At 43.0% G+C, this 26,136-nt stretch overlaps 1 long non-coding RNA gene across 1 annotated transcript; it reads right to left on the reverse strand.

The window, feature by feature from the left end:
* Positions 1-2,698: 2,698 nt before the first annotated feature.
* On the reverse strand, positions 2,699-24,242 carry LOC133388345 (uncharacterized). Its single transcript, XR_009763748.1, has 3 exons — positions 24,154-24,242; positions 21,272-21,367; positions 2,699-2,886 (listed from the first exon to the last, which is right to left on the reverse strand). It is a non-coding gene; the product is annotated as an uncharacterized LOC133388345 (long non-coding RNA).
* Positions 24,243-26,136: the final 1,894 nt, after the last annotated feature.

The following is a 26,136-nucleotide window of genomic DNA, read 5'->3' on the forward strand; positions in this document are numbered from 1 at the left end:
TATGGAATGATTTCTGTGATGAGGTGTGCCTGGCGCCAACGCTGTTATCTTTTCAGTGCCAGGTCAAGACTTTCCTCTTCTCCCCGGCATTTTAGCATGTGTTTTAAATTGTTTTTAAAATATGTGTTTTAAATTGTATATTTGTTTTAATGTTTTTGATTGCTGTAAACCACCCAGAGAGCTTCGGCTATGGGGCGGTATACAAGTGCAATAAATAAATAAATAAATAAATAATATTTTCTTTAACTATTGCCTAAGGTTTAACCACCTCACTCCCTCTTTGTTGGTTTTCTGCTACACAGCTAAGAGCTTTGTGTGGCAGGGATCCTCCACATGCATCTAGGAATGTGTCTCTTTCTAAGGGGTCAAGGGATGGTGGTCCCAAAAGCCCAGTCTTCAGTGCCTGACTTCTTTGTGCCACCAGCATTCTGATTCCTCAGCAAATTGGGCAGGTTAGGTTTTGTGGATTAAGGGCACTCTGAAGTTCCAGACTGAATACAGTTAGTTGACCCCACAGGCTGATAGGGACACAGTCTACTAAAACTCTCATATCCAAGTCAGTTCCTCATTCTGGGCAAGGCTCTGGTGCCTCACTTGCTTCCCCAGAATTTGACCACAAGCCTGTCTTTGACCACATCCATCCACTGCCTCTCACCTTCTTGATCATTCCCTGTCTCCTCCAGGATCTGAGCACCATCCTGTTTTCAACCACATCATCCATCATTATCCTTTTTTATTTTGATTCTCATTTGCTTGCACCAGAACTGGACTCTTCACCCCCAGCTGTGGCGTCTTTCAGAGCTTGGCCAAGGCCTAACGCTCTTAAGAGGGCTGCTCCTCCACTGAAGTGAATGGGGAAACCCTAGCAAAGAGAGGAGAAGTGTGTGAGCAATGGAGCTCCTGCACCCAGAAGGAATGGTTGGCTCAGGATCACTATATGTAATTCTCTTCCTTTTCCTCCTGTCCTGCTTTGGGCCTTTGAACTAACCATGCCACAGCTAGGGCCACAGCTAGGATGAGGGTTTTCAGCACCTCCTGGAATAATAGAGTGCACTGATCCTAACAGTGGGGAAGGTTAACTTAAGCATTAAGACTCCCTTGCAATTATTTGTAAAGGAAGAATTAAATTCCTCTCACATGTCAGTCGATAGCACCTGTCATTTGTTCTAATAAATTATTTCGTATGAAGAGTGAAAGGCTGCCACTCTGCTTGACCTTGTGTCTTAGGAAAATTTTGGATGCACGCATTTTGCTCTGAGCCTGAGAATATCGGGCATTTTTTCCTTCTCTTGCTATTCATCTCAACATATTATTGTTGTTGTTAATTAAATTTATATCTCGCCCCTCCTCCCAGTAGGAGTCCAGGGTGGCAACAAAAACTTTAAAAACACTCTAAAACATCATAAAAACAGACATTAAAATATATTAAAACAAAACATCTTAAAAATATCTTTAAAAAATATGTAAAAACATAGACCTTTACCGTGTAATTGTATGCATGTTTACTAAGAAATATGCTTCCTCTCTAGTAAGATCCACGGAAAGATCCTCCGTGGCGCAGAGTGGTAAGCGGCGGTGACGCAGCCGAAGCTCTGCTCACGGCCGGAGTTCGATTCCAACGGAAGGAGGAAGTCGAATCTCCGGTAAAAGAGGTCGAGGTCCACTCAGCCTTCCATCCATCCGTGGTCGGTAAAATGAGTACCCGGCATACGCTGGGGGGTAAAGAAAGGCCGGGGAAGGAACTGGCAATCCCACCCCACATATACGGTCTGCCTAGTAAACGTCGCAAGACGTCACCCTAAGAGTCGGAAACGACTCGCACTATCAGTGCGGGGACACCTTTACCTTTTTACTAGAAAGCTTCTTTAGGGGTGCAGCCTTAAAGAGATACTGACACTTTGCTAATCCAGCTCCTTTTCCACATACCAGTCACCCTCTCTCTTCTCCGTTGTCTGCCAAATTACAAACTGTTCCAGTTTGTGATTTGGCAGTGTCTTTGAATCCAGCCCCTGGCTGCTGCTGCTTCCCCATGCTCACATGAAGATGAGATCCCCCCCCCATAGCTGTACCCTCCAAGACTAATTGTGCATGGGAGAGGTATTTTGGGGAGGACCCCTTACACAATTATGGCCCACAAATTACTTTCCTTTATGTAGCAATTAACCTTACTGCTGCATGGGGGGTGGAGGCAAGGAGGGGAGGCCCAGGGCCAGATTCAAAGGCACTGCAGGCCACATCCCTCCAGTTCATGTTGTCCACTGTGCCAATGACACAAGGGATTCAGTCCAAGTTTCATTGTGAATTAGCTGTAACTGTAAAACACAGCCGAGGCAGTATCCAGATCCCCCGGCTGTCTCTATCATTACCTAATTTCAACAGAATTTGAATGCTGTTGTTATTTATCATAACAGAAGGGGATGCACAACTCCATGATCTTTTGAATATTTGCATCTTCCAGTTGCATCTTCAGGGACCACAGCATTCTTTCTGAGATCTGAATCCGATGAATACTTCCAAAGAGACATGTAAATTTCCAGAGGCTTTTGGGGGGATGTCTACAGAATCTGAACTCCATATTGAAGCAGAGCAAATTGTATATCTGAACGTACTTTTAAAAATAATTTTAAAATCAGATCTTTGGGAGGTTGCTTAAAATGATTTCATAGATCAAATTATGACTCACTTGGCAGGTTCTGAATCTTCTGATTATGGTATAGCTTGATAACCTATGAGTCACACAGTCCATTAATCCTTCTCTTTATGTTGACTTTTATCTCCGGCTCACTTTTTCTCCTGTTAGGCTCCCTCCATGTCCCTTTCTCTTCACTTTTCTCTTTTAGGGTTCGTTCAAATGCATTGTCCAGTTTCTGCTATTTCTTGCCACTTCTGCAAGGGGGCAAAAAAAAGATGTTTACAAGAATGTCTCGGCTTTAATTATTTTCCTTTATTGTGTTATGAATAAGCTTTGAAATGTCACTTTATTACTATAATTATTTTCCTTTGATGCATCTTGCTGCTCTCCGTCAGATGCCGTCCATCAGATGCAGATGGGGCCCCAACAGGAAAGTCGTGGAACAGATCAGTGGACTGGGGCAAAAGTCATATAACTAGCTCATGGATGGAATAGATCTTTTTGTAATGAAATATTAGGAAGAAAACCCTTTCCCACAATTTCCCCAGTGTTTATTAAAAGATCCGGATGAACAATGCTGCAAGTTGAAGGCTCTTTTCTTGCGCCGTGCACTTATGGTTATGTAGACTGAAAATTGGTCTACCTCAATGAGCTTGAAAGTAAAATACAGAGGCAGGTGTGAAAATGGGTGCAGATTTTGGGGCAAGTTTTTGCCTTGTTCTATTTTCCCCCAAGACTCTTTGAGACAAAGGATTGTTTCTACAAAAGAAATATTACCTCTTGTCCCCTTCTGCAGTCCCTCAGAGATCACAATGAAAATTGAATCTTGAATTTAAAACGAGCTGTCAGGTGTGGAAATTGCATCAAATATCTGAGGGGAGATTTCTTTTCAACCCTGCATCCCTTCCCCATGAGTGGTTGTGATGGAATATTCCAAAAGGAGGAGCATAGCTCAAATGAGCTGTTTTTGAAACATTTCATCCCTTTGTATACACTGCTAACGATCAGACACTGAGGCTGCAAACTTATACACCAGGGGTCAGGAACCTGGGATTTCCCTCCCCCCATGTTGTTGGACTCCAACTCCCATCATACCTGAGCATTGGCCATGCTGGCTGGGGCAGATGGGAGTTGTAGTCTAACAAACCCCTGGAGGACTGCAGGTCCCCCAGTTCTTGCTGTACACACTTACTCCAGCAGTAAGTCTTGCTGAACCCTCATTATTTGTATTTATTTAGCAATATTTATATATCACCCAATAGCAGTTGTTCTCTGCATGGTTCGCAGTAAGACATTTTGTAGTGCTTTTTAGATCTTTTGCACTGATGGCTGTTGCTGGGTTAACTGGTTTATGCTGTTTTAATTTGTTTCAGAATTGTGTTTTATCTCTTTGTATGAATGTGATTTAAAACAAATTGAAACCAGCCACAGCATAAACCAGAGTAAACCCAGCAACAGCAAATACCACAAGTACAAAAGGTCTAACAAGCACTTTAAAAATAGAAATGTTTTTTTGATGGAAAAGGATGAAAAAGCCTGAGAAAATAAAAATGGCTTTCAGTTGGGGTTTTGTCTGAGTAGATGTGTATTGGATTGCACTATGAGGCTGCAATCCTATACACACTCACCTGGACGTAAGCCCCATTGAAGGGTATCTCACAAGAGCGATTATGTTCAATGCTTCTTTTAAGTGCTGTTGTGCATTTGTGTATTTGTATATGTTCAGTTTGGTCTATGACCGTAAATAAAAACCAATCAATCAATCGATGGGGCATGTATCGGAATGGATATGTACAGAATTGCACAACATAAGTCAAGAAGAGACACGGCTGGATCAGCTGCATGACCCAGTTCCCCAGAGGGAACTCAGTCGTGCAGCTGACCCCTGCAGAAAGCAGGGTTGAAGTCATTGATGGGGGGGGTGAGTTCAAGCCAAATGTTGGGCATTTGGGAACCGCTGTGCCAAGTTCTTTGAAGCCCTGTGCTCAGCATTTCCCAAGTGCTGAACAAAAGGTAGGCAAAGCCCCTTGCACTGCAGGTGCCAAGCACCTGACAACCATCTGGTTGCCAGGTGCTTGGGAAGCCCTTGGGCAAGGGGCTTTGACATGTGGGTGAGGGATAGCCTATCTGTCTATCATCTGATTCCACAACGATGTTGGGTGATCAACAGATGGGTTGTCCCACCTGCTTGTCAAAACTGGTCCACGGGGATACGGATCTGATCCACTGGGCCCAAATGATTCTCCATCCCTGCTTCAGATCATACCCTTGGATCTCCCCTCCAAATATCTTACGTCTTCTCTGGAGCCTAATAGTGCCATCCTATACATGTTCACTCAGAAGCAAGTCCCACCTCTTCAGTGTGGCATCACCCCAGGTGAGTGCACGTACAGGATTGCAGCCCTTATAGGTGGAAAAAAGTAAAAAGATTTTGTGTCAGAATGGCACCCTTTCTTTCATTTTGACAAGATTAAGCATAATGTTAATGTTTATCAGTGCTTTCTATATTCTGCTAATTGGGTTGTATTCAACTAAGCCCTGCTCAAGAGCAGACACATTGAAATGAATGAACCAAGTTAGTCCTGTCCATAACTTCAGTGGGTCTACTCTAAGTAGGCTAACATGGAATGCCACCCATTAGGTATTTCTATCAACGTATGTTTACTGATGCTGCTGTTTTGTATAAGTGTTGTTTTGCATATAGCTTGTAATATAGTGCAGAATGCCGCGGCCAGAGTTCTTATTGGGACGAAGAAATTCGACCACATAACACCTATTCTGGCCCAACTGCACTGGCTTCCAATACGTTTCCGGGCCAGATTCAAAGTGTTGGTCCTTACCTATAAAGCCCTTAACGGCACTGGACCGCAATATCTGATGGAACGCCTCTCTCGCTATGTTCCTACCCGTTCACTCCGCTCGACGTCTAAGGCCCTTCTCCGGGTCCCAACTCATACAGAGGCCCGGAGAACAGTAACAAGATCTAGGGCCTTTTCGGTGGTGGCCCCTGAATTATGGAATGCCCTCCCAGATGAGATACGCCTGGCGCCTTCTCTGTCATCTTTTCGGCGCCAGGTAAAAAACCCACCTCTTCACCCAGGCATTTTAAGCTTTTTATTTTAATTTAATCTTATGTTTATTTTCTTTTACTCTGTTTTTAAATATGTTTTATAATTGTATGCGCAATACACACTTGCTTGTATTTTAAATATTGTGGTTTTATCGTGTTGTACACCGCCCTGGGAGCTGTTAGCTATAGGGCGGTTTAGAAATGCAATTAAATAATATTAATAATAATAATATTAATATTAATAATATTAATAATAATAATAATAATAGAAAATAAGTAAATTGCAGGTTGCTTGGCAGAAACCCAAAGAGTAGATGATGACTTATTAACGCCAGCATAAATTTAGCAGCTATCACTATATCTGTATAAAGTCTCCCACAACAATAATCTGATAGGCGATATTAATTGCATCTCAAAATGCCTAGCTTGCTTTCCTAGCCAATTCTCAGGATATGGTTTTCAAACTGCTTTCTAGAAAGAAATCTGTTACACCCCCTAAATGGAACTTCTGTTGGATTTAAGGCCACACAATTATGCCTGCAGTAGGCAGGGAAACCCCATTTCCACATTCCCTTTTGTCTTCCACAATTTGACATTTAACAGCTGCCAGAATGGACAGACAGGCTAGTCCAGTGCCATAAAAAAGACAAAACAGGGTGGCGTGAAGGGGGGAGGCCTTTTCTGTTCTAAAAATAGGTAAAGCAATGGAGCTTAAGAACATAGGAGGCTCGGTATTGTCTATGGTGTCTGGCAGCAGAGCTGCAGGCCTTCAGGCAGGAGTTTCTCCCAACCCTATAGGAGATGCTGCAGATTGAACCTGGGACCTAGATGCTCTAGCCACTGACCTGTGGCCCTTCCCAAGTTGGTCATGGAGGTCCTGTGGACAGTTAAGCAATCTTAGAGACTTGCTTAAAAATTAAAACAGCCAAGTACTGATGAATCCAAACCCCGACCCCTACAAAAACCCAGTCCATTTCTGATTGTAAACAATCAGGTGTAAGCCTGACGGCAATTGCAGTCATTCAAAAGTGCTCATTTTCCTTTCTGTCCTTCCTCCCTGCCAAAGAGGAATGAATTGGTACAGTCAAAGTGGCATTCTTTAGGGAGTCTGTTTGCATTGTCTTCCCGCCTCCAAGCTTGTTACACTGAAGTTATTTATTACATTAACTCTCTCTGTTTCTAATATTGAGCTTTTGCAAAATGCTTCTCTCAGATTCCTTCACTTGTCAGCATCCAAATGCATTTTGGTGTTAGCCTTGAAGTCAACAGGAGATCCATGGGGCTGAATGCAGTTCACAGAAATGCTAATTTCCCTCTCGCTTGTCTTGCAAATATTCACCCAGAAAGAAAGAAAGAAAGAAAGAAAGAAAGAAAGAAAGAAAGAAAGAAAGAAAGAAAGAAAGAAGACCAGCTGATGTTAAGGCAACGCTTCTCCAGGCATGCATGAGTGCATAGACTTTAGGCAGTTGGTGTTTTTTTTTAAACAGGCTGAAAGTTTCACTTGATTATTGGGTAGGAAGTCAAATTTTTATTGATGACGGCAAAATTGTAATTGGTGGGGCTGTGAGTTGAGTTTGTTGATTCTGGTGTTTTGCTGTACTAGGGATTTTTTAAAAAGCGATCTCATGCAGAAATTCCACTTTGAACATTATGAAGAAATGTAGAAATTAGGGTTGCCAGGCTCAGGGTCTGAGACTGATTCTGTATCATTAGGAGAAGAGAAAGTCAGCCAAGTGCAGGTGTTCTTGCAACACTATAATGGGAAAAACCACAAGGTGGAATTCTTCCTTCCCCCTGCACAACTTTTTAAAATACAGAAGACCTCTTGGAGGCGGGGTTGAAGGCTGAAGGAAGGTGCTTGTAAAATACCAAGTCCATTGCTCGTAAAAAGTTTTTTCCTCCTGCAATGGTGCTTTTTGCAGATTGTCTGGGAGAGGGTGGAGGGTGGGGAGAGAGAAAGAGTTAAGAAGAGTTGGTGGTATTTTACAGACATCACTACACAAGACAGAACTTCTCACCGCTGATCTACAAAAAGCAGGTTTCTTCTCCTTGTAAAATACAGGCAGCCTCATACTTCTTAGCCCTTTGCTCTTTCTGCCTCCCCCCCCCACTTTTTCATAGACAATCTGCAAAAAGCACAATCCAGGGGAAAATAACTGCTTTACAGGCAATTTCCCTTGTACTTTACAGGCAGCCTTCCTTCTCCCTTTCTTCAGCCTTCCTTTGCCCCCTTCTTTGTAAGGAAATGCCACCTCCCCTCACTCTACACCCACTCGTCTGAGCCTCTTTCTCTTTCCCCCCTTGCACCCTCCATTTTGGCTGCAGTGAGTCTGTGCAAGGAGAAAGAAACACTTGTCAAGCAATGCCCCTTGTATTTTACAGGCATCACGTGCAAGAGAGAAGTCCTTCTCTCAGCTGTGAGGGGTTACTTTCTTGCAGGCAGCAATGCCTGTCCAATACCAGCTTCTTTGTCCCCACCCCCCATGGGGAGGTCAGAAATAACCACTTTGCTAGCTCTATGTTTGGTGCTTTGGGAAGCGCCGAGTACAGGGCTAGCAACCATGTGCAGTGATTTCCAAGCACCTGCTTGCCATCAGGATGTTGTTGCAAGGGGTTCTGATAAGTGGGTTGGATAATGATGTCATGTGATTGACAGGTAGGTGCCCTCAGTCACCTGTCAAATTTGGCCTGTGAGGCTGATCCTGATGATTCATGAAGGGACCCTGGACTTCTAAATCTGCCACTACACAACTGCCTGGAACACTTGCTGTATGAAAAGTTAAAGATTTCAGCAGGAAGCTACAGGACATGCACTGACTGGAGGTGAAGCAGTATGAGGACTCAAAACCTTTTTCAGGCGCAAACAGTATTGAAAGGGGGATCACATACAACTGCCCTGGCTGATACTACCATGCAGTGGTGATTGGGGCCCATTGGGAGTGGCAGGGTGGAAAACAGGGAGACCAACAGTAAGTGTGCCAGAACCACCCCCTGACTGATTGTAAGCAACAAGGCAGGCCTGTGGGGCTGGTTGGTGTCAGATTGAAGTTGATGGGACAGTACCCATTTGCCCCAATGGACCAGCCTTCACTGATCAGCACAGATCAGCATGAATGCACAATAAAAATAATGTCTGGAGGACCTCATAGATGGTCACCCAGTTTCTGCTGAAATGTCTCTAGCAAAGCACCATCATGTGGTATAATTCTGAAGCGAGGAACAGTGAGAAGATGATCAGATTTGTCTGTGGATGGGAATGTTTTCCTTGGTTTCTTCTTCTGAGTCTTCTTGCTAATTATTTTTCACTGACACATAACTGAAGCAAGTGTAAAATGCATATCCGTGTGTCTGGATCCCATACCACTTTGGTAATAATATATTGGTCAGACAACTGACATGGCTTCTTCTCATCCTGCCATCGCTCAGACTGCAGAGACGGACAATGCCGAAGTGGGAAAGAACCATGAGGAATCAATCCACCAGCTACCGCAACTGTTTAGGTTGTGTATCAGTTGGCCCCAATCAAGTTTCAATCAGGAGCAATTTCACCCATGCACACAAAAGTACACTGTGTCATTAAGATCTGTGACATAATTGTGAATAAGCTTGATGGCTTCAATCCAGGACAGATTTGATTAAAAGTTGATTCGAATCAAGGGACATAGGCCTGGCTGTTGTTGTGGTTGTTGTTAACCTTATTTATAGGCTTTCATCTGAAGGTCCCAAAATGGAAAAAGCCACAGAATGATAATCAGAGCTAAATAATGATATTAAAACCATCCAACATAAATCCCATTAAAATAAAGCAGCAGCAGTAATAAAAGTCCAAGCCAATGTCCCTCATCCTTCCCCAAAAGCCTGAGCAAAGTGGTGTGTCTTCATCTGATGACGAAATGACAACAATGTCATAGTGAGATGCTTTTCAGAGCAGGCTTGTAGCTGAGAGGGGGCTCAGGCTGGGTGGGAGGCTGGCTGCCCTAATTTTTCTCCCCCCATTTTTTTTTTTACAAGTAATTACATTTATTATAGTTTTTACCTGCCCTCTGTTTTTGGTCTCTCCCTGAACCTTTATGCTGGCTACGAGCCTGCTTCAGAGGGGTGGTTCCTACCCCATGGATCTCGTTGGGTGTGAGGACCACTAACAGGGCTTCCTCTGCAGATCTTAAGACATGGGAAGGATGATACAGGAGGAGACATTCTGTCAGACACTTGGGACCCAGATTGTTTAGGGCAGGGATGAGGAACAAGTGGCCTTCCAGATGTTATTGGACAAACTATAGCTCCCACCAGTCTTAATCAACATGGTCAATGGGCAGAGATGAGTAGAGTTGTAGTCCAGCAACTTCTGGATGGTCACAGGTTTCTCATCCCTGGCTGAGGGCATGAAGTACTAATAGAACATGGTTCACACATGCAAACATCTAACTAGATTTCTCTGTGTGAAATCTGTACTACTTGATGGCTTGCAGGTGAATGTGTAAAAACCATCCTTCCCTAACCTGGTGGCCTCTGGACGATTGACCATACTGGCTAAGGGTGATGGAGTCCAGCAACATCTGGAGACCACCAGCTTGGGGAAGGCTGGATTTTACACATTCACCTGGCAGCCGTCAAGTAATATACATTGGGGAAGGCTGTTGGGAATTGACTTCAGCACACAAGCACGTGTTATTTGTTTGTAGGGCAGAATATGTGGAGCTGTATTTTTGGGCCTGCTCGCAACAGTGGATTCTCTTTTCAACAACCACATGTGCGTGGTTGTTTGTTAAAAAAAGAAGCCCAACGTGTGAGCTCCCGCTGTTTGCGAGGCCGTCCTATCACACTCACGCACCACACCTCCTTTCCAGCCACTATCCTTCCATTTGGGCCACACCCCTTACCAGTCCTACTTACCAGTCCTGGCTGGAATGTGTCCTTGATCTAGGATAATGCCTTTTGCTTGCATGGATGGAGGATGTGTGAGTATGTGTAGAAACTTGCCTACTGTACAGAGGTACAATTTACATACATTGCTCCATCTACCTTTGCTTCCGGCCTCTCTGACCACTGGCATGTGAGCCCCCAGAAGGGAATGGGGCCCTTGGCCTAGAAAATCCCCCCCCCCCGCCACTATAAACCCTTATATGCTCAGGGCTGCAATCTTTGACTGTCTGCCTCTCCCAACAAGAATATGCCCAGACCTTACGAGCATCATCTTAGGCCCTTCTCCAAGTCCCCCATCCAAGAGAGTGAGATGGCCTTTCCATTGCAGCTCCCAAACTGTGGAATGCTCTCCCAAGTGAGGCCCACCTAGCACCAGCGTTGGCATCTTTTTGGTGCCAGGTTAAGATTTTCCCCCAACCCCTGATGGAATATGATCCAGCTGAGTCAAAGCTTTATGTTAGTGAAGCTCTGGGTTGCTGATAAGCTTCCCTCACTCCCCAGGCAAGGTGGTGTTTTATGTATCGATTTGATTGTTTAAATTTGATGGTTGTTTTTAACCATGTTATTTATTTACTGAAACGGACAGTATCCAACTAACCTGTTCCATCAGCACAAGGATTTCTCCTTGCACAATGGAACTCTCCCCCCCCCCAAAATCTGTTTTAGGGGTTTCCTCCAACCCTCTGGAACAAATTTGGGGAGGGTGTGGGGTGCACATGGGGAGAGGAGTGGGGAAATTCCATTGTGGAAGCAGAAATCCTTGTGGGGACGGAATGTGTTAGCTAGACACTGCCCATTATTGCGACCACATTTTTCATAGAAGTGCAATGTACAACATACATAAATACAATGAGGTTAATAAAAACATGAATAAAAACTGGTTGGGGAAAAGAAATTCATGATTCAAAGACCTGTCTGAATAACACAGTTTTCAGGAGATATCTAAAAGTAGGCAGGGAGAATTCCTGCCGAGCCTCATTGTCAGAACTCATTTCCACAGAGCAGAGCCTGCCACACTGAAGGCTCGGTCCCCCTGGTATCCGTGTATGCCTTTAAACTTGATTGTGGGTCCTCTAAAGACTTTCCTGTGTTAGGCTGCTAATAAGTAAAATAAATAGGCTGAGATAAGATGACCAGTCCAAGGTCAGTCAATGAGCTTCATGGCTGAATGGATACTTGAACATGATTCTCTGTGACACTCTAATGACTGCACCACTCTGGTTCTCATCATCCTGGGGTTGCACTTATTAGTAATGTATAAACCAGCTTCCCAGCATGCCTAAAACGATGCTGAGTGAATGGCCTATGTGGTGGTTGTTTTTTTTAGAAGCTCCATTAGACTTAGAAGATGGAACCATGCAAGAAACTTCAGTGTCATCAATTGCTTGGAAATGATTATTAATTGTTCTTTATTCAGCAGGAGCAATTCATACACTTGATGTTGTGGTTATTTGATCAGTGTTTTAATCCGCAGCACACTGCAGTGTAGCTTCCAGATCCTTAGCCTGCCACTGATCTCAGGCAGACATGATAAACGCTCTATACACAGCCCCTTTCAGCCCCTTCATATAATGCAGTCTGGTTTGTAAGAGCCAAGTTACAGTGGCCCTTTCAATGGCCTCTTCTTAGAAAGAATAACACTCCATTTAGATGCAAATTTCCTTTCATGCCCAAGGAAGCTGCAGGGTTTTCATGGGATATTGGACATTAACAGAACCACTAAGCGTAACCAAGGCCTGAGGAAATGTTTATGCCAAACAAATTGCCAGCCATTTAAGTGCTGGGCTAATCCTCTTCTTGTGGCTTTTGACACTTTTATTTTTTCATTCTTGCGATTCCCCCCACCCCACTCCGCTCTTATTTTTCACATTGGTTTCCTGTCCTCTTTCAAAGCTCAGAGCAGCTTTCATGGCATTACCCAACTATAGTGATTATGCTGTTTAAATTATAACAACATATTTTAACCTCACAACAATCTTGTGGGGGAGGTTAGGCTGACAGATAGTGACAGAAAGTGACCAGGCCACCAAGTCAGCTTCATGTATGAGAAAGGATCTGAAGAGATCCAAATTGGCCTGATGCACTACACTGGCTCCATCTGATCCTGTTCTCACAGCGGCCAAACAGATGTCTATGGGAAGCTGGCACACAGGGCATGAGTGCAAGAGCACTCTCCCGTCCTGTGGCTTCCAGCAACTGGTATTTGGAAACATACTGCCTCCCACTATGGAGGCAGAGCATAGCCATCATGGCTAGTTTTTGTCTGTCCTGAACCTTCCAACCTTTGGCTTCATTGGATGGCCCCAGTTTCAAGTGTTATGAGAGGGAGAAAAACTTCTCAGAAGGCGCATTGGGAATAATGGGAGCTGTGAATGCCAACTGACATGACTGGACTCCACTGAAATAAATGCAAGCTCAGATGTTAAATGTGATGAAATCTTGATGGGATAGTAACTGCCCACTGGAATAACGTCCTCCTTCTGAATAGGACATGGGTAGAAAATATCCTTATAGCCAGATTTTTGTATAGTTCCTTGTGCTGTGGTGAATCACAGAATAAGTAGAATTGGAAGGGGCCTATAAGACCATTGTGTCCAACCCTTGCTCAATGCAGGAATCAAAATTAAAGCATACCCGACTGGTGGCTGTCTAGCTACCTCTTGAAGGCCTCCAGTGTTGAAGAGCCCACCACCTCCCTCGGTCATTGGTTCCATTGTCATACCACTAGCAGTTAGGAAGATTTTCCTGATGTCCAGTCAAAATCTGGCTTCCTGCAACTTGAGCCCATTATTCTGTGTCCTGCACTCTGGGATGACCGAGAAGAGATCCTGGCCCTGCTCTCCATAGCAACCTTTCAAGTACTTGAAGAGTGCTATCACATCTCCCCTCAGTCTTTTCTTCTCAAGGCTAAACATGCCCAGTTCTTTCAATCTCTCCTCATAGGACTTTGTTTCCAGTCACCTGATCATCCTTGTTGCCCTTCTCTGAACCCGTTCCAGTTTTTCTGCATCCTTCTTAAAGTGCAGTGTCCAGTACTGGACACAGTACTCAAGATGAGGCCTAACCAGTGCCAAATAGAGGAGAACTAATACTTCACATTATTTGGAAACTATACTTCTGTTAATGCAGCCTAAAATAGCATTTGCTTTTTTTTGCAGCCATATCGCACTGTTGGCTCATATTCAGCCTGTGATCAATAATTCCAAGATCTTTCTTGCATGTAGTATTGCTGATTATGTGGTGTGTGGATGGAAGGAAAATCTGCCATGCTAAACAAGAGAGTGCTTATTAAACAAAAAGCCCTAAAGGATAACATAGCCAGCATGGTACAGTGGTTAGAGTTGGACTGAGACCTGGGAGACCAGGGTTCAAATCCCTACTCAGCCGTGAAACTCACTGGGTGACCTTGGGCTTTCTCTCAGCTTAACCTACCTCACAGGTTGTTGTGAGGATAAAACTGGGATAGGGAGAACCATGCTTGTAGACCACCTTGAGCTTCTTGCAGGAAAGGCAGGGTATAAATGTAATAATTAAATAAATAAATAGATAGATTTTACTGGAATGTGAGAGTCAATCAGAGTGTGAGCAAACTGTATGTGAGAGACAGGGAAGCCTAGGGTTAAAGCAAATGACTTTCCCAAAGAATCTTGAGAACTGTAGTTTGATAAAGGTGCTGGGAACTGTAGCTGTGTGTGAGAGAAACCACAGTTCCCAAGATTCTTTTGGAGGAAGCCATGTGCTTTTAAATGTATATTGTGTGTACGTCTCCTGTGGGTACACAGCAGCCTGACTTGGATGAGGTGTGTGCTTGGTGCCAAACCCTAAAAGAAATTCAAAAAGAAAGCATACAGAAATGGCATAGGCTGCATCAAGTAATCTTAAATCATTTTTGCCAAGCACTCTTCGGCTGCTGGTATTGCTACCAGCATTGTGGGAGAGAAAGTTGATTTGGAATTAAAAGAAAGGGGTCAAACAAAGCAGGGGAGACCTAATTTTTAAAAATGAGAACCAGTAGCTCCCTTTCATCAAGAATGAGAACGTTTGCATCAGTAGGAAGTACTGTGCAAGAGAGGCAACCATTGAAAAGTGAGGTGTGTTATTATCAAGGCAAGAGGCTTGGTGTGTTTATTTTTGGGGAAAAAATCCAGAACTGAAAGTATTTGAGGTTATTAGGAATGGGGAAAAGCATGTATGTTGCCTGTGAACAACGGCAAAAATATTTTAGAGGTAGCAAAAAAAGTGCTCAAGAGAATGTTCGTATTGCTAGTGGTATCTGAATAGAGAAGCGCTTTGTTCATTCTCAATGCTAAATTTATTTTAATCGTGTTTGGCAGTAAAATACATTTATCACAGTATCACTTTATGATATAATTTGTATTTTTCTGAAAGTTTAAAAATGTCCTTTTGAGTTCATTTCTCACCTGTGAAAATGCCTTTTAAAAAGCAGTGCGCTATTGCATCTGGCCACCCTAGCAGAGCCCACCCTTAGTTTTGCATTCAAGCTAGTTTTCTTGACAAATGATTAAAATTGCTATCTACTACAAAGTGAATGCCTCTCTAGATAACCAGCAAGTCTTAACTGCTAAGGGCAGCTACAAATGGTACTGGAGAGGGAGAGAGGAGCATTGCCCTTGATGTATCTTTCTTTACTCTCCCCTGATCAAACAAGTGTTGAAGATTTTCGAAACACTTGAAATCTACAAAATCGGCTAACCAGAGGCAATGGGCATCCACATTGTGGGTAAACAACGCTTCTGTAACGCTACATTCAGTGCAGCATTCTCCAGCAGTCCAGAGAGAGTAGCGCTCGATTAATTCCTGGTTCTCAATATGGATGCATATACCTATCATCTTCTTGTGAGCTAGTAGGAAAATGCTGTGTTACTGAGCTGTTCACAGAAACACAAACATTTATCACAAATAATATACCATGATGCTCTTGCATGTCACTGTCAAGGCCAATTTAAAGAATGATTCTTAGGAACACGGGGCCAATGAATGGAGCCACAGTAGTCTGTTAAATGGATGTGGTTTCAACTGACATTTGGAGCGGCTATGGTTTATCACGTCAAGCTTACTGGGATGTTTTCCAGGTCACAGAACACAGAACCAAGGAAACTGTGAGGAGTGTACATATGAGGGGTGAAGAGTTTTTGTTTGCCAAAGTGCACTGTGAGCCGTATATATAATCGTATCCTTGAAGGCTCCGTTCATCAGAAAAGGATTCTCCTGTGTTTTGCATACTGGTTGTAACTCAAGGGGGAAAATAGATCAGTGTGTGTATTTGAGGGGCTGGCCATGCAGAAAGGTGGCAGAGCCTGTTACTCGCAGCAGCATCTGTTAAAGCTGCTGCCCCTGGCCTCCCAACCCCTTCTGATGGGGAAATCACACCAAATCCATACATGTTCCCAATGAACACATGTTTAGGTGAAGGCTGATGGAGACGCTATGGATGGGATCTGGATGGTGTGATACAACTGGTCCTGGATAGAGCTGCATTCCCCGCAATGCCTGAGTTCATAGCCTGGGGGCCGTCCTGGAATCTGTACTACCTGTGGAAGGGTGTGGCTGGCACCTGTGGCTATCATGCCTTTTACCAGTTTAGGCTGGTATGCCAGCTGCGATCCTATCTAAAAGAGATCGGACCATGCCTCGGTAACATATGGCACTAATCACATCCAGGTTAGACTACTACAATGTACTCTTCATGGGGCTGCCTTTGAAGATGTTTTCCAGAAATTCCAAAGGTACAGAATGCTTCAGCTTGGTTGCTAGTGGGAGCAAGGACATCAGAGCACATGACACCAATTCTGTATCAGCTGCACTGGTTACCAGTGCATTTCCAGGCCCCATTCAAAGTGCTGGCTTTAACCTTTAAAGCCCTAAATCAGGGATGGGGAACCTTATTCAGCCTGAGGGTTGCATTCTTTTCTGAGCAACAATTTGGGGGCCACGTGCCAATGGGGGGCAGGGCCAGAGGAAAAAGCAGGCAAAGCAGTGGATGAAAATGTCACCCTTTCTACAGTAGGCTAGTTTCAGCACACATTTACACACATCTCCATCCAGGCAAAAGTCATGATCAGTGTTCAAGGACACAGTCCAGCCAGGCGAAAACACACAAGGAGGGTGTGGAGCAAGGCTGGGGAGGGGCGTAGCCTGGGGGAGGGGCACGGTTGGGGAAAGGGTTGTGATGGGAGGAGGGTTCTGAGGGGCAGACAGAGAGGCTTGGAGGGCTGCTTGTGACACTGGAGCCTGAGGTTCCCCATCCCTGCCCTAAATGATTTGGGATCGAATTATTTGAAGGACTGCATCCACCCATGCGAATCTGCCCGGGCACTGAGATCTGCCTCAGGGGCCCTGCTTGTGTGCCAACCTGTGAAGTCAGTCCAATTGGTGGGCATGGGAGACGAGGCCATTTCTCTGGTGGCTCCCAGACGATGACACTCTCTCCCCTCAGAGATGTGCAACGCCTCTACCCCAAGGATTTGAAAATGGGTTTGAAAGAAACCCATCTTTTTCAGACTGCCTTTTCCTACAGGTTTTTCCTATGGAGCCATGTGGCACAATAGAGCTCTGCTTAGTTGTTCTATGATTATTTGAAACTGTTTCAGTTGCCCAATTTAATAATTATTCATGTCGCCGCCTGTGTTGAATTTGGATTATTTTAGATCATTGAATTTATTGTGCTTTTAGGATATTGTGAGGTGCCTTGGGTGGGCTGTGTCCAAACAGGGAGCATCTAAATAATTTTATAACTAAGAAATCAGTGAACATTTCTGGGGAAGTGGGGCCAGAAGCATCGCCTTGCATTCAATGTAATTCACTTTTCTTATGCCATCCCATTCTGCATTGTTTCCAGAGGGACTGAATTGAATGGGGGCATCAAAAGAGGATTGGACAGGAGGTGAAGGCGGCCAATGGCTACTAGTCATTATGGCTGTATATTACCTCCCTGATATGAACACTAGTTGTTGGGGAACAACAGCAAGACAGAGCTGCTGTGCTCATGTTCTGCATGTGGACTTCCCGCAGGCATCTGGTTGGCCATCATAAGAACAGAATCCTGGACTGAATGGGCCTTTGTCCTGATCCAGCAAGGCTTTTCTTATGTTCTTTAATCTAACTATCATTTATTGAATAAGAGGCTGGAAATCTTGCATAGTTTCCTAAGTATACAACTGGTCTATAAAGATAGGTCTGTATGATATATCTTAATCATCTTGGTTCACACAACTGGGCAAGGACCTACCAATATATCTACAAGGAACATCTCACCTTCCAAAGTTTTGCTATCAGGAACAATTTGCAACTGCTAGTTCCTTTGAAGTAGTTTCTCCTTTAGTGCATATTACTAAATCCTAATAAGCAGGATCACCACCATATATAAATGCCGAGTGTTAGCAGAGATGTTTAAAATGAACCTACTTTACAAAGCAATGACACAAATGTTTTATTCGTATTCCAAAGATGGTCATTTGTATCGTCACTGTCTTTTGAGTTATGTCATTTTTAGATGATCAAAGGCTCATTATACAATACAGTCTTCCACCGTGCTAATCAAATTAGGGTTGTTTTGTAAAGCCAGAGGCTGTGTGGCCTCAGGAGACATGGAGCTGTGACCAGGTGGTCAGGTCACTATAGTTTTGTGCACATGAAATGGCAAACTTGAATCCCACAGTCTCCTTGTGAAGGTCGGAATTATATTTTAGTTAGTTTGGGGTTTTTTAAATGAGAGGGGCTCTAACTCAGTGGTAGAGAACATGCTTTACAAAAGGGGAGAGGAACCTCAGGTCCAGGGGTCCAAATATGGCCCTCCAGGCCAGTCTTTCTGGCCCTCAGGACTCTTTCCACACCACACCCCCTTCTTAGCCATGTCCCCTCTCCCCAGGCCACAACCCTCACCAGCCCTGCTTTGCACTCTTGCTTAAGTAGTTTTGTCATGTGTCCTTGAACTCAGATCATGTCTTTTGCTTGCCTGGAGGGAGGATGAAGAGGTGTGGGTGTAGAAACCAGCCTACTGCAACTTTTCCATTTGTTGCTCCGCCCACTTTTATGCCCCACCCATCACTGATGTGTGGCCCTCAAAAAAGTTACCCCTTAGATACCCAGGTAACCACTACGCTCTGCAGGTGAGGGCTTTCTGCAGATACCATCTTATCAAGAGGTCTGTTCCGCACAACGTAGAAGCGGACCTTTAGCGTTGTGGTACCTACCATTTGGAATTCCCTCCCTTTAAATATTAGACTGGCGCCATCTCTGTTATCTTTTCAGCGCCTACTGAAGATCTTTCTCTTTCAACAAGCCTTTTAAGTAGAGACCTTATCCCAGGCTACATCTGTGTTGGAATTGCTTTTTAATAAGTTTTTAAAGCTTTTTTAAAAAAGATGTTTTCAAAGCTTTTTTTTTAATAAAAAGATGTTTTTAAAGTTGTTTAGTTTTAATAAGTTTTTAAAGTTGTTTTGTTGTAATATATTTTAAAATCTGTTTTTATGATGTATTAGAGTGTTTTCAGTGCTTTTGTTTGCTGCCCGGGGCTCCTACTGGGAGGAAGGGTGGGATATAAATCTAAATTTAATGATGATGATGTTGATGATGATGATGATGATGCAGCCCTTGGACTGAAAAAGTTTCCCTGTCCGTGCTTTGCAAGCAGAAGGTCCTAGGTTCCGTCCTGGCCCCCAATGTTAAGGATTACAAATAGCAGGGGTAAAAAAAAGGACTCCTGCCTGAAACGTGGAGAGTTGCTGACAGTTTGAATAGACAACACTGGGCTAAACAAACCAGGGGTTTGACAAGTGAATATGATTATGGTTGATAACACTTACGCAATAATCTGTTCCTTACATTTTTCTTTGTAAGCCTTGTGTTTCTGTACTAGCAGCAGGCCATGGAAACAGCCTGTGAGATGCAGCTACATTGTGCTGTTTGGAATCTTCCAACAACCTCTACGGTGGTATGAACCTGAATGGCAATAAAGCATCCTCAGCAGAGAGATATTTGCATTCCTCGTCAAGCACTGCTGTTGTCTCAGTGGGTTTCAATTTCTATTCTATTATTATAATGTTTTCTGAAATCTGTCGTTAATATTAACTGACAGGGCCAACTGAGAGTCTTGGAATTTCCTATTACGGCTAAGGAAGCAAAATACAAATTGATGTACCAACTGCCTTTTTGTATTAAATTGCATTATGGTATTTTAATTAATTTACTGCTAATTCCAGTGGCCATTGATTATTGTATTTTTTGTACCATTTGCCTTGAAGGAAGAATCATTGGTATAAATCTTTAAATGCAGGTCCACAAGGGTAGACCAGTGTGGTACAGTGGTTAGAATGTTGAAGCAAGGGTGGAAAACTCTGGGTTCAAAACCACTCTCAGTCATGAAGCTCTAAGAGTGACTATGAGCCAATCACACCCTCTCAGCCTTGCCTATTTCACAAAGTTGTTGTTGGGGGGGGGGGGGAAAGGGAGGAGAACCACATAGATTACACTAAGCTCCTTGGAGAAAAGATAGAATATAAAAGAAACACGTTGTTGGGTCTATCATAATTATATCTCCAAATGTGTGATCAGCAAAACCTTTTTAAAAAAGGTAAGGAAGTGATCACACCTTAAATAACTTAAATAAAAAAGATTATTTAAAGGTTCTTGAAACAATCTGTCAAAAGCAGCCTGTACTGGGGGGTCCTCGATGTATAATATCAAAAGTTATGAATTGTCAGACAAAATTATACATGTAAGCAGTAGTGTAGTGACAAATTCAGTCCCTTCATGCTAATCCCAGCCCTGCTCCCTCACGGCCACACCTAAGATTATACAACCTTCTAAGACTATAGAATAATCTGGCCAGGCTTGAATATTGCTTTCTGCTTCTCTATCACCATCACCAGGGAGGTCAGATGGGAGAAAAGAAGTGGTTTCCCCAAGTTCTGGAAATGCCTTCCACTCCCCTATTGCTCCCCTCTGCAGCTCTCCTCCTTGCTTCCCCCCCCCCCAGATATAGGAGTCCTGGGTGTGTGTGAATAGGTTTCAGATGATCCATAGGTGTGCAACACCAAATAGTAGCCTGGAAGGCACTGCAAGGGAATGACCTGTTTCCTTTGACGCTTCCAGACTATTGCTATTTTGGGGTGGAGTTTAATTATGTACTGGCAGATTCAAGTCATGCATTTATAGCTGTGTGGGATGTCTTGCACAACAAACTTGCTTCCCCCAAAGAACTGACTTTGTGTGATAAGGAAACTGACGGGAACATGCACTGGAGAGGTTGGGATATAACCCACCTTTCTCCATTATGGAACTCAATGTAGAATACATGAGGCTTTCAGAGTGTCCCCCATCCAGCACTGACCAGACTCAGACCTACTTAGCTTCAGCAGAATAGCTGCATCAGATATGCTCAGACCATGCCCTATATTATTATTATTAATTATTATTAATTAAATTTTTATACCGCCCCATAGCCGAAGCTCTCTGGGCGGCTCACAACAGGTAAAAACATCTAACATACAATTAAAACCACATATTAAGCAATTTAAAATAAGTTAAAGATATCAAAAATTAAAACATAATTAAACAGATACTAAAATGCATATTAAATACTACTAAAATGCTGAAAATGCCTGGGAGAAGAGGAAGGTTTTTACCTGGCGCCGAAAAGAACATGGATTTGAAGCCACATGTATTTGTGGAATCCAGATGATATCCTCTTTATCCAGGCAGCAGCCCACGCTTTCCCCCTGCTGAATCCAAAAAGGGAATAAAACTGAACAGAAAATAACATGTTACCTGACAATGGACGCACTGAAGAGCATTGCATGTTTGGGCTTTTTTTATATGCATGATGATGTTTTGCTGGGTGCTGTTTATCACCACATACCCTGATTCCATTTTGTTTCCAAAGGAAAGGATGCAGCCTGCCCTTTTCCACCAGTTTTGCTGAAGGCACATTGGCTGCATTTTTAGTTTTATTTTTAAACCAGCTCTTTAGAGAGGAACTACTCTTGCACACAACAGCTGTATTAAAAATAGAAATAAAATTTGCCCTTTACAGGTATAGGAGATGGGAAAAGAAAAGGGGAGGAAAAGAAGTGGCTGGTAGACAGATAGACATATATTTGACTGCCCTTTTGTGCAAATTTGGTATTTTGGACAAGTGGTATTTCAAAAATCATTTTTAAAGACACAGGTAAACAAATACCTGTATGGATGTCCACAATGGAAGTCAGGCTTCTAGGCTTGGAACAAAACATACATTTTTATTATTATTTTACTGGTCTTTTGTGCAAATCTGGTATTTTGGAAAAACTTGTATGTCATTTTTTTTTAAATGTAAAGTGTACCACGCAGCTAAGCAAATACCCATATGCATGCCCACAATGGATCTCAAGTTTCCGGAACTTATGATGGGTGGAAGTACTAATTGAGGGGGCGGAACAACAACACACCGCTCAAATATATGCTATCAAGCACCACCCACTAGCGTGGATAGGAACTTTTGAGATATATTTTGGAGGCATAAAACTGCAAGCGCTCGTGTGTGGACAGAAGTGCACAAACGTGCACATGGAAACAGCAACCCACCTGTGCATGAATGCCTTAGTGTGGACAGAGCCCCTGTCATGTTTTCTAATGTAGTCATGGATATGGTTTTCATTAACAAAAGCGCTACCAGGCACCTGAAGAATTTTGCCTCTTCGTTCATTTTAGTATTTTCACAATCTGCTGTTTAGGTATTGATATTTTATGACTTGTCCCCATGAATAATTAAAATAATAAAACTTTCTCTTTTTCACTCCAGATCATCTTGCTAACATTTTGGGGGAAACCATAAATACGTTCATGCAGCCCTTTATTGACCCCACATACTGTAGTTTTCATTTCTGATTCAATTACATTTTAACTTCATTTCGTTTAGCTCCAATTTTTTATGCAGTCTTTGCTTCCATGCATTTATATCTGTCAAGGACCTGCTTCTTGATTTATAATTTAATGGCGTTCCTCTGAAGACAATGATAAAAAATGCACTCAAGTTACAGCCTAAGCCCTCTTTTGAATAATAAGTTCACAGCTTTGCCTTAACTATAATTCAGGCGTCTAACATGATTTTCACCTTGAATTACCACAATCTCCTTCTTAATGAACCAAAGGACAGAGATGTGAGTTAAACATCCCTGGCATTTTTTTCAGAGCCACTGCCATGCTCTGTGTTTCCCATTAGGTGTCAGTGCAGACCAATGCAGTATGGTGCCACGAAATACGCTTTCAACCAAGCTGCTTTTCTATTTTATAAAAACACACCAAGGCACACTTTACAAGGGAAGACTATGTGAAGTGCCTATCATTATGTCAGGTAGGGAGGAGAAAGTGCCCATATATTGTAAGCACCCATAAAGCAAGCTACATACAGGGCAAGCCCAACGTGGGACATAGCTCAGTAGAGCATCTGTTTTGCATGCAGAAGGTCCCAGGTTGAGTGTCTGACATCTCCAGGCAGGGCTGGCGGACACTCCTGTCTGAAACCCTGGAGGGTCTATAGTGTAGACAATAGAGTTAGATAAAGCAAAGGTAGAAGACAGCTTCCTATGTTCCTGCGTGCATTTTTGATGTCCATGCATAATAGCAAATGCTTTTCCCTGCCACATGTCTAATAAAACCCAAGGCTGGCCCGTGAGACAATAGCCCACAAGCATCTCTCCCTGTCCTCAGCAAATAAAAATACCAAAGGAACAGATAAAATAAGTAACAAGCTGATCCCCTTCAAGACACCCAAAGTCATTTGCCTGATGCAGCCACCTCACTCTGCCTAATGGTAGGGCTGTCCCTGTGGTGTGTCTCTCTTAGTGGACACCAATCAGGAGTGTGTAGGTGTGTGTTCCCACAATGGTGTTTTCAAGCATAGCGCTCTTTATGGTAGTGAATACCCTTCCATGAAAGAAAGAAATGTATATGGGAATACCGCTGGGGTGAAGGTTACCCTTAATATCTGTGCTATTTTGTTGACAGCAACCTATTTATTTTGTCCCATAGAACTGAATGGGAACCATTGAGAAATGGGCCTGCTGCTATATGCATACTTCCATCTTTTTGTTTGCCTATGCCCTAGACTCACCGGGGAGCCATTTCTTGGTCACTCTAGGACAGAGGTAGTCAACATGTTGCCCACCAGATGTTGTTGGACTTGTTGAAGATGGCAGGTGGTAAGGGAAGTTGGGAGTTGTGCTCCAGAAGCGTCTGGGGGGCACTATGTTTACTACTCCTGCTCTAGAACATAAGAAACCGATGGAATTGAAAATAATAACCCTACATCAGTTGCTGGTTTTTCTAGGGCTTGCTTTCAGAAGGAGTAGTGTTGGACTAAAGTCCCTCACCTCTCCAGGCTTACCAGAGAGTCTTGCCCTCCAGGGGCGAGATTTGATCCAGCATCAGCTGGTTGCTGATCCTTTCATATCTCCTTTATAAGAAAGACAAAGATAAAGAGGAAAAATTAAGACTTCCAAATCACTTATTGGTCAACTCTGTTATTTACCAGCTGGTATGTTGTCTCACTGTGTTCTTCTAGGAAACCTTGGGACTCTTCGGAAGCTTCTCAACAGTTCCTCGGTAAGCGGATCAATAATGGTGGATGAACATCCTTGAAAGACATTTTATTCATCATTATTGGTGTTCCCCAGCAATGTACAAACACTGCAGGGCACTGGTTCCCAAATTTTTCATATGATGACCACAAGTCCAAATTTACTTAGTATGGTGATCCATCAATTTATTGTCACATCAAATTTGGACCTTAGGTTGACTGCCACCAGCCATCAGAAAACAGTTCCTAAGTGTTAAAATGTAAAACCTCAGCCTTTCTGAGGTTTGGTTACAAGTGGCAATACAGCATTTCAATTTGCCAACAAAATAAAAAGTTGTAAGAGGTATTCATCATGCCAGGTAAAGATTATAAGCACTAATTATTTTGAGTTTACTGTAAAGCATCCAATCTACTTGCACAGACTTCGTGATTCACAGCTTGGGAAATGCTGCTGTAAGGTATTGTAGTCTATTCTACAGGACATTCCCTATTGGTGAAGACCACTAGGCCTGGCCAGTTTCCTGCCTGAATCAGTGTGTGTCTTCAAACAGCAGTAGGCAGACTTCAGGCCTGCAGGATCTTCTTTGTTTTTTATTAGAACCTTGAAGTCCATCATCCAGAATCAGGTGCAAAATAGAGGCTCACATGGGCAGAGACATATGCTAAAACAGAGATAGAGAAGTTCTAGTCCTCCATATGTTGTTGAACTATGATCCCTGACCATTGGCCATGCCAGTTTGGACTGATCGGAGTCCAACAACATCTGGAAGGCCACAAGTTCCCCATCCCTTTGTTAAGAATTAAGGAACACTGCACCTCAGACAGACTTGTAGCCAGCCTTCCTTGTTGGGTGGGGAAGCCACATTTCTAGGTGGGACATTTTGGGAGGGGAAGCACATAACCTATCCCCCCCTGGTGGAGAGGATGTTAGGGCCAGGCCAGGGGAAGGGAAGGGCAGTGACCTTTTCCCCTCACTCCTCCATGCAGAGAGTGTGTTAACTTACACAATGGGCTATGTAAAGGCCACGTTAACACACAATTTAGTATGAACACCAGAAATTAAATGACTGGCATATGTTTTGTTTCATTAAAAAAAATGATGTTTAGGATACAGTGAACAAGGGGATATCAAATGGTGTAAAACAAACAAAATAGTTTATGCTATAACTAAAAAGTTAAAAGATAGTGTGGAGTTTGTTTTCTCAAAAATTAAGTTTTAATCTTGTATCATGACAACATCAATACAAACAAACACAGTTGAAAAACAGAGTAAGAGCACATTACAATGCAACCATAGTCAAACATTTAGGGAGAATGGTGCTGAGACCAATATGCATAAGTTTCTTGTTGAAGTCAATGAGATTGAATCCTTAACTTTGTAAAATATTTAATTTCCTTTTGTAAACTTATAAAAATGCTTGATAAACATGCAAGAAGGTTTTCTGAATGATAAGTTCACAATACACCTTTTCAGAGAGAAATACTTTAGGATATTCTCATTGAGGATATTCTCTCCTTTACTCTTGTCCCTGACCTTTAGATCTTCCTTTCTGTTGGGCAATCAAGGGAAAACTTTTTAACTGGTTGCTACATAAAGGACTATCTAAATGATTGGTAACTAATTGCAGAAACCAACTGGATTTTTTTACTGGATTGTTGTTGGGTTGATTTTTTCTGCCCAGGGACCCTAAAAAGGCCTCATGCTGAACTGTACACATTGGGAAAATTAGAAATTAGGCCTGAGTTACAGCCTAGGTGGCCAGCCAGTTGGTTAATTGTAGCAATGTTTCTATTCCTCTAGGGCTGTTTTCATCCTTTGCCATCAAGCACTCAAGAAAAAGAAGAAAATATAGCCACTATGATTGTGAATATAGTGAGTGCTTTAAAAGAGTAAAGGGTAACTTAGGGTAGATCTTTTTTTAGATCAGTTTAAGT

The sequence above is a fragment of the Rhineura floridana genome, chromosome 7 (assembly GCF_030035675.1).
Source record: "Rhineura floridana isolate rRhiFlo1 chromosome 7, rRhiFlo1.hap2, whole genome shotgun sequence".
Taxonomy (NCBI): Eukaryota; Metazoa; Chordata; class Lepidosauria; order Squamata; family Rhineuridae; genus Rhineura; species Rhineura floridana.